Below are 8,866 nucleotides of genomic sequence, written 5' to 3'. Positions count from 1 at the left end.
CTCGCATAATCACACATGCATAGATTTTATCATAAGTCATTACGTTTCTCTATTTCAATTACGCACTCATAGTGCACTGTGATCACATATATACAATGCCTCCAACACTTCTTGAGATTTTATGCAGCTAGGTAATTAGTCTTCGGTTAGCCCATGCACACGGATACAATGTATACAATAACGGGCTCCTTAGCAAAGGTATAGTCAAGAGTGTAGTCAGGAAACGAGTGTGAAGCCATGTGACGCATTCTCTTTTAGAAAGAGTGTGTACACATACGCGAATATTGTTCACGATCTTATGTTTCGTCCAAATTTCTATATCATCTTTGGACTCTATACCCCTAGTGTATTTCTGTAACTATTCACACTAGTTCATTTCATCACTTTATACTTATCCCATTATCCTTTTCACATCGTACTCATTATCTAGCTAAAGATCGTGCTTAGTAAAGCACTTCCAGACTAAGTTCACAACACATCATGTTTCCATAATACAGTGCTAATAGTCAAAGTCAGTCAATCATTCACCACAATCACATGTTATTCAACCACAATATCATGTTTACTCATAACATATTTCAAAAAACTCTTCGCATGAATCACAAAAATATAGCACAACATCAAGATTAACCAATATACATCAGCAATATTCATCCCAATAATAATATTATTCAAACATCTATTTCCACACAAGAAACATATAATAGTACTCATATGAATACAAATATTTGTTATGTTCTAAAGATGAAATAGAATTCTCCTTACCTTGAAATAGAGATTAGTAAGGAGATTTGTGAAGAATATCTTTGGAATGACAAGGCTCTTCCTACACATTTCCAACATAGAACACCTTTGAGAATAGAGAAAATAGAAAAATCAATACAAATTCAGAGAATGTGGTAATGTCTAGCCTTAAGAACATGGAATGGTTTACTCATGGGTGAACGTGCACCTCCTTAGACTTAGGATCTGTTATGATTTGTTTTACTGCATCATTCTGTTAAGTTTTATGGATTATAAATACCCTACTTGGCTTTAGTATTAGGAGTAAGTTTTTTTATTTTGTAATCATTCTACTTTGGGAGTTTGTCCACTCCATAAGGCACTCTGTTGGGACTAATATTAGTTTAGATTTTGCTTCTATTATTTCTAATTATCTTCATTCTTGTTTTTAAGTTCTCTATTTTTGTTCTTGGTGCCTATCAACTTGGTATCAGAGCCTGGTTGATCACTATGGTGTAAATACCTTCCCCTGCATCAAACCATGATAAGGAAAGTAACCAAAATCCTAACTAGATCCTTCAATAATTATCCACAATCACATCTAAATTTCAAGCCATGGATACTTTAACGACAAATGTAACAGCACTCAAAGCTCAAACTACCAACTTTAGATTGAGACAAAGCCCCATGTGAGGAAGATGATGACATGGACACTCCTTGGTGGTATAAAAATCCTGCTTGCAGACCACACACAAAAATGGAGTTCCCCAAATTTGAAGGCGAAGACCCTCGAGGCTGGAATCTTAAAGTAAAAAAATATTTTTGCTATTGTCAAACACCTAATGAATTAAGGCAACATTGGGGCAATGTACTTGGAAGGTGATGCGTTAGATTTATTTTCCAGAATTAATAATGAACGTACTCTCTTGTATTAGGAGGAATTGGTGAATTTATTGTAGGAATACTATAGCCTAGCTGAATTCTAGAATCTAGATGAACACCTTTGCAGCATCAAACAAACTAGGAGCATCTAAGAATACAGATAAGAGTTTTTCAAATGAGTAGAATGAGTGAAAAATTGGCCAGAACATTATCTATTGGGTATTTTTATCAGTGGCTTAAAGGAAGAGCTAAAATTTGATGTTAAATTCATAAGCCTAGAAGTGTATTTAAGGCTTGCAGCTTAGCCTTAGAATATGAAGTAAAAGCCCAATCTGCTCATGCATCCGAAAAATTAGGTTAGACTCAAGTGGGCTGATTTAATAACCCACCTAACCTAGAGACTCAAAACCCATATGCCAAACTTTCTTCTCAAACTTGTGTGTTTATCAATATGCAAAATGCAACACTACTAGCACTACCTCGCTTGCAAGCTTCTAGCAATTTAATCTCTGAAAGGCAAGCTAGGAGAGATAAAGGGCTTTATTTTCATTGCAATGAGAAATTTTGCCCTAAGCACTACTGCAAATCCTCAACTTTAGCCATAATGGAACTCGTAGATGATGAAGTTAAAGTAGAGGAAGAAGGTGATCCTATAACTGAAACACCCATGGAGGATTTTGTAGAAATTTTGTTCCTTGCCATTTTGGGAAAGACATCAAGCACTACAATGAAGCTTCAGGGAACTCTCATGTACAAAAAGGTACTAATTCTAATTAATAGTGGTTCGATTCACAATTTTATTTTTGAATAGGTGGTAGAAGAACTTAATCTGCTAGTAATTCATCTCCTCTTTCGGTGTGCAAATTGGGAATAGGGACGTACTGTAACCGCATATGTTGCAAGGTAGAGGTGCAATTGCCGAGGTTAATAATCACACAAGATGATTATCCTTTTCCTCTTGGAGGTGCTAATTTGATTATAGGTATTAAATGACTTGCTTCTCTCAACACATTTCAAGCAAATTGGAATGAGATGTTCCTCATTTTTAAATAGAATCGGAGAATATATAAACTTCAAGGAGTACCTCACAAAGCCTTATTCCAACATCTTGTTAAAGAGAACACACCCATAATTGCAAAAACACCAATTCGCCCAGCAATCCAAGAACTTCTACATCATTTTGCTCCTATCTTTTGAGAACCCACTTCACTACCTCTTTCTGAAATCATAACCACTCCATAATGTTACTTCCTAATTCAAATCCACCTAACATCAGACCTTATAGGTACCCTCATTCACAAAAGATTTAAATTGAAAACAAGTTAAGGAGCTATTGCAATCGGGTTTTATACGCCCTAGTCAAAGCCCTTTTGCAAGTCCTGTACTCTTGGTAAAAAAGAAAGATGCTTCTTGGCGTATATGTGTGGATTATCAGAGGTTGAATCACATTGCAATTCCTGACAAATATCTCATTCCAAATGTGGATGAGCTTCTTGATGAATTACATAGAGCCGTTGTTTTCTCAAAAATTGATTTATGGTTTGGGTACCATCAAATATGTGTCCATCCCGGGGATATTCCAAAAACCACATTTAGGACACACTCAGGGCGTTATGAATTTATTATCATGCCATTTGGTCTTACCAATGCACTTTCAACCTTCTAATTAACGATGAATGATATTTTCAAGCCACATTTGTGTAAGTTCATTATAGTATTTTTTTATTTTTTTTTATGATATCCCATATTCAGCAACATCAAAGTCATTTACAAATCACATTGCAACTCCTCTATGACAATCAGTACTATGCTAAGGCCTCTAAGTGCCTTTTTGGTCAATTTGAGATCTTTTTCTTAGGTCATGTGGTATCTGTCCGAGGGGTAGAGATGGAGCAAGAAAAAAATAAAGCAATTCTAAATTGGCCTACTCCCTCTAATGTCAAGGAGTTACATGGGTTTTTATGACTCACTAGATATTATCGTTGTTTTGGTAAAAATTATGGAGTTATTGCAAGGCCACTAACTGGTCTAAATAAAAAAATGGCTTTCAATGGTCGCAAGCAGCAGAGAAAGCCACTCACTACTGCCCCTGTTTTGCAGTTGCCCAATTTTAGTAAGCCCTTTATAATAGAATGAGATGCATCTTCTAAAAGAGTTGGAGTCATTCTCTCACAAGAAGGGTTTTTTTTGAAATATTTCTTCAAGCTTGTTCCATATTGTCACAGTTAACTTTTTATTAACCACTCCTTGGATAACCTCATTAGTCAAGCTCAACAGAATCATACTACATGTCTTTTCTAATATTTTTTTTCGCTCCTATTAGGGTTGTAGGTAATTTTTCTTCATCATCTAATATCCTTGCCCATTCCTAATGCATTAGAATCCCTTTCACCTTCAATTTCCATGGACAAAACAATTCAATTCATTGAATTTTTCTTTATCAAAACTATATGAAGACATTGTGATCACTAAAACTAATATTTAAAATAAAAAAAAAGGTTTTGATACCAATTGTTATGACATAAATGAAAAAATAATAATAGAAAGAAGTAGAACAAAATTAAAAATAAAAATTATGTGATTTAGCCACTATAACCTCATCCTTAGGTAGTTTGAAATATTTTTATTATTGTAATCTATGAATGCAATATATAAAAGAAAAGTGTTTTATCAATTTTACATACATAATGACTCATAACTTATCATAATAACTTATAATTTTCTATTATAACCCATTAAAGAGAATAACAACAAGATTTTAAAGTCAACCTAAATATAAGTCATCCACGAATTTAAGGCATTTCAATAAATTAAATCGTGAGATTAGAGTTGAAGATATTATTTTCTAATAAAGTTTAAAATAATTTAGATTTGTAGTCATTATTTCCTTTAAAAAGTTAATTTTGTTATGAATTGCATTAAGTTTGTCAATTTTATCATCTTTATTGATTAGCTTTTTATGTATTGTTCTAATTTATATTTTACTTTATTACATGAGTTTTGCAAAATAATTCTTTAAATTTGTTTCTTCTACTTAAGTTTTGTTGAGACCTTTGTGAAATACTTTGATTACAATTATAAATACTAGTTATCTATTTTCTAGTACTTTTATCTTCTTCAATTATAATATATATATTATTCAATTATCATGCATATAAATATATGTATTAATATAATATTATATTATAATTATATATAAAATAATACAATATTTACTTATAATATAACAATTAAAAAGTTTACTACAATATAATTTTTAATAAGTTAATAATTAAAATATTTTATTATTTATATCATTAAACATAATATAAAATATTTTTATTTAGATTTTATACAAGAGAGACGGTGCTCCTTTAAATATTTTAAATATATATATTTTTACATATAGTTAATCTATTTTTTAGTATAAAGTTAACTTTATTACTATTTTAATAATTAAATATAAAATAATTTATAAATATAATTTAAATTTATTATTAGATTAACTTTTTTTATGTTAAGCAAAATTACTCTTTTCGTCATTTAATTTTAGGGTAAAATTCATTTTCGTCTTCTAAATTTATTTTTTGGTTCATTTTAGTCCTCTAACTTTTTAAAAAATTTCAAATAGGTACTTTTCCATTAAAGACTCTAACTCAGTTAAAAAAAATTTGTTGTTTTGTAACACATGTACTGTGTATTACTATTTATCGTCTTCCTCCTCAGATCTTTGATTTTGTCTATGACACATTTTCTTCTTTCTTCTCCCTTTCATCTTTATCTTTTTATATTCAAAACTTCATCTTCTTACTATTAACACCAAGCACCCACCCCTAAATCTCAAACCATAAAAAACCTAACTTTCTAATACCTATTTTTCATCTCCGTTAAATCTGAAAACACGTTCTCATTTTTGATTTTATTGATTTTTCATGCTACTATGCCTCTCAAACCTTTATTAACAAGAATACTGTGTTCTGAAAGTTTAAAACACAATATGAAAATAAGCACAGATTGTCAGAAATAAAAAATAGATATTTAGAAAGTTGATTTGTTTTTGCTTGAAGATTTTGGGGTGGGTGTTTAGTATTAGTAGCAAGAAGATGAAGTTTTGAGTATAAGAAGATGAAGATGAAAGGGAGAAAAAAGAAGAAAAAGTGTCAAAAACAAGATCAAAGATTTGAGGAAGAAGACGATGTGTAACGCTCCAAATTTTTATAATATTAATTATTAATATATATGTATATACATACATATATATATATATATATATATATATATGTGTGTGTGTGTGTGTGTGTGTGTGTGTGTGTGTGAATGTGAATGAATGTTGGAATTTGCACTTGATTGAGTGATGATTTTAATGTGAATATGATGATGTAGATGCATATGTATATACGTGATAAATGTGGATACTGATTGTGCATTTAGGTGTGCTGGACTGATTGAAAATAGACTAAGAGTATGTTGTAGGGTATTCTTGCTATAGCTAGTGGATTCTCGCTGTAGCGAGAAGGCACTAGAAGAGAAGGGGTGAAAATGTTGTATTTCCACTGTAGAGAGAGGGTGACAGTGGAAGGTGCATTTCTGGGTGCAATCTCACTGTAGCAAGATTCTGCAGAAATTAGAGTGTAGTTTCCTCTTAAATTTTCGCTGTAGCCTCGAGAGGGTCTCGTTACAACAAGAATATCTCGCTGTAGTGAGAGTGTCGCGACCAGAGGGATATTTAAGGGGTTTAGGATTTGGGAAACATATTCCCATTCTTTTCTCTTAATCTTTCTTTCGATTCTCTCTACTCCCAACCCATTCTTACCTATTAAATTGCTTCTAAAGCCGTTCATGAGTTAGATTGAAGATTAAGATTGTGTTTGGGATACTTAGAGGTAAGTTCTAAGTGTTAGGGTTCTGGTTTTCCATCTCTCTCTCTTATTCTTTCGATTTCTCATAGAGTTTTTTGTGTATTTAGGATGAAACTCATGTGGGGAGCACATTCTTAGTTGAATTGGTGTTTGGGTCTTCGATTTGAGGTAAGGGAGACTCTACTCTATTTCTTGTGTCTTTATATCTATTATTTTGCTATGTATTATAATGTGGATGGTTGGAATGTGAGTGTTTTAATGGAATTGATTGACTGTAGTGAGATTGTGGTGAAAAGGTTGTGTAGAATATAGTGTGTATAATGGAATGGATTGTTAGACATGGATTGTGTTGGAAATGTTGTGTGTATGGAATGTGAAATGAGTGAATGTGGGCATATATATCGTGTGTGGAGATGAATACTATATGTAATTGAAAATGTGGCTGAAATGTGTGTAAATGACATGTTAGATGCGATTGTGAATATGTTGGAAGTTATGAATGGTTCAGTGATACAGTGGAGTGTGGAAGATGGAGCAGTAGAAATACCTTAGGGAAAAGAGGGTGGTAGTGACACCAACAGTGAACATGGGTGCACCACAGGCCACACATTCTCCTCCTGACTCGGCCTTTGACTAACACCTTTGTCAAGGAGCTTGTGACTGCACACGTTGTATCCGTGAGGTGGGACTAACCGACAACCATGTCTCTGACTAACACCTTTGTCGAGGAGCTCATGACCGCATACGTTGTATCCGTGAGGCGGGGGCTAACCGGCGACCATCAATGGTGTAAAACTGTGATCACAGTGCCACAGTGAACATGACTACGTGAAATAAGTGCATGCGTGTGTGTGAAATATTTGTTGGTGTAGTGAGTGCACTGTTTGTGAATTGAAATGAAATGTTTGAAAAGTATTGCTTGTGATTGATGATACTTAAGTAGAGTATGTTAGAAAACATGTGAAGTGTGCACGATGAGTCTCTATACTTGTGTATGTTGGATATTGTGGAATACTCACCCTTATATTTATTTTTCAAGTGATCAAGACGATTAACACCTGGCTTAGTGAAGAGGCAGATGAAACTGCTATAGGACTTAGGAATTTATTTTGAAAATTGATGTATTAATTAAGTCCTATAGCAATTATTGATTTAAATTGTAATTCACTCTTATTTTGAAATACTTTATTGAACTATGCTTCAGAAACCATTTGAATGAAACTTTTTTATTATTCTCGTTTATGCGAAATTCATTTATTTTAGAAATCAAATTTAAGGTGTTACACGATTAACAGTAACATACAATACACGCCACATAAAACGATAAATTTTTTTAATAGAGTTAGGTTTTTAACAAAAAAATATCTATTTGAATTTTTTTTTAAAAAGTTAGAGGATTAAAATGAATAAAAAAAATTAGAGTACAAAAACAAATTTTACTTTAAAATTAAGGGACGAAAGTAATTTTGTTATTTACCAATTAGGTTTGATAATAGATATAGCTTTTAAAATAATTACCATAAAATTGATTATTTTTGCTAATATGATAATTTGTAATTGAATAATAATATAAAATGTAATATATTGTCAATACATTTTAAATTAAATTATGATTTGCACATAGAAATTAAATATAACAATAATAATAATAATATTATTATTATATATACAACTTTAATATGAACTATAAAATTATAAAATAATATACTTGAAATCACATAAAGTAAAATTATAAAATTAATAAATCAAAATAAATTAGAAATACAAGAATAATTAAAATATTTAAATAGTTTGAATAAAGTCTCTTAACATTTTATAAAAGCAATTACAACTATTACTTTTATAAGATAAATATAAACTTGTAATAATATTATTGTTTATAGAAGTAATTAATTGCTTTAAAAGAAAACATCAATATAATAATTCTTTATATTTTTTCTAACATTTTATACATGTTTAATTTCTTTATTTTATATTTAATTTATTATAAATTTAGTATTTTTTTGTGATTTTGAAATTACTGAAATATTATTATTTTTATAATTTATCCAAATTATATTATTTAATTATTACTTTTTTAATTTACATATTATCTTATTTTCATTTTAAATTTTCTGTAATCAAATGAGTTTTTAATTTTAAATTATTATTTTATATTGATATTATTTTAAATATTATATATATATATATGTATATGAATTTAATATTTTTTGGATAGTATATAAGAGTAATATAATTAATTTGAAATAAAATATTATCAAATAATAACATGAATATATTTTATACACATATTTAAATTTAGTTAGTATAAATAATAAAGACAATGTTTGGGATTTGTTAGGCCTGTAACTTAGTTTGTTTGTTTTGTGTTTTTTAACCTCTTCTTATAGAAAAAAAATAAAAATAAAGACAATAATTTGTTA

Source organism: Abrus precatorius, unplaced genomic scaffold (assembly GCF_003935025.1).
Source record: "Abrus precatorius isolate BTA unplaced genomic scaffold, Abrus_2018 Scaffold8, whole genome shotgun sequence".
In the NCBI taxonomy this organism is placed as follows: domain Eukaryota; kingdom Viridiplantae; phylum Streptophyta; class Magnoliopsida; order Fabales; family Fabaceae; genus Abrus; species Abrus precatorius.
This window is presented reverse-complemented; position numbering follows the sequence as displayed.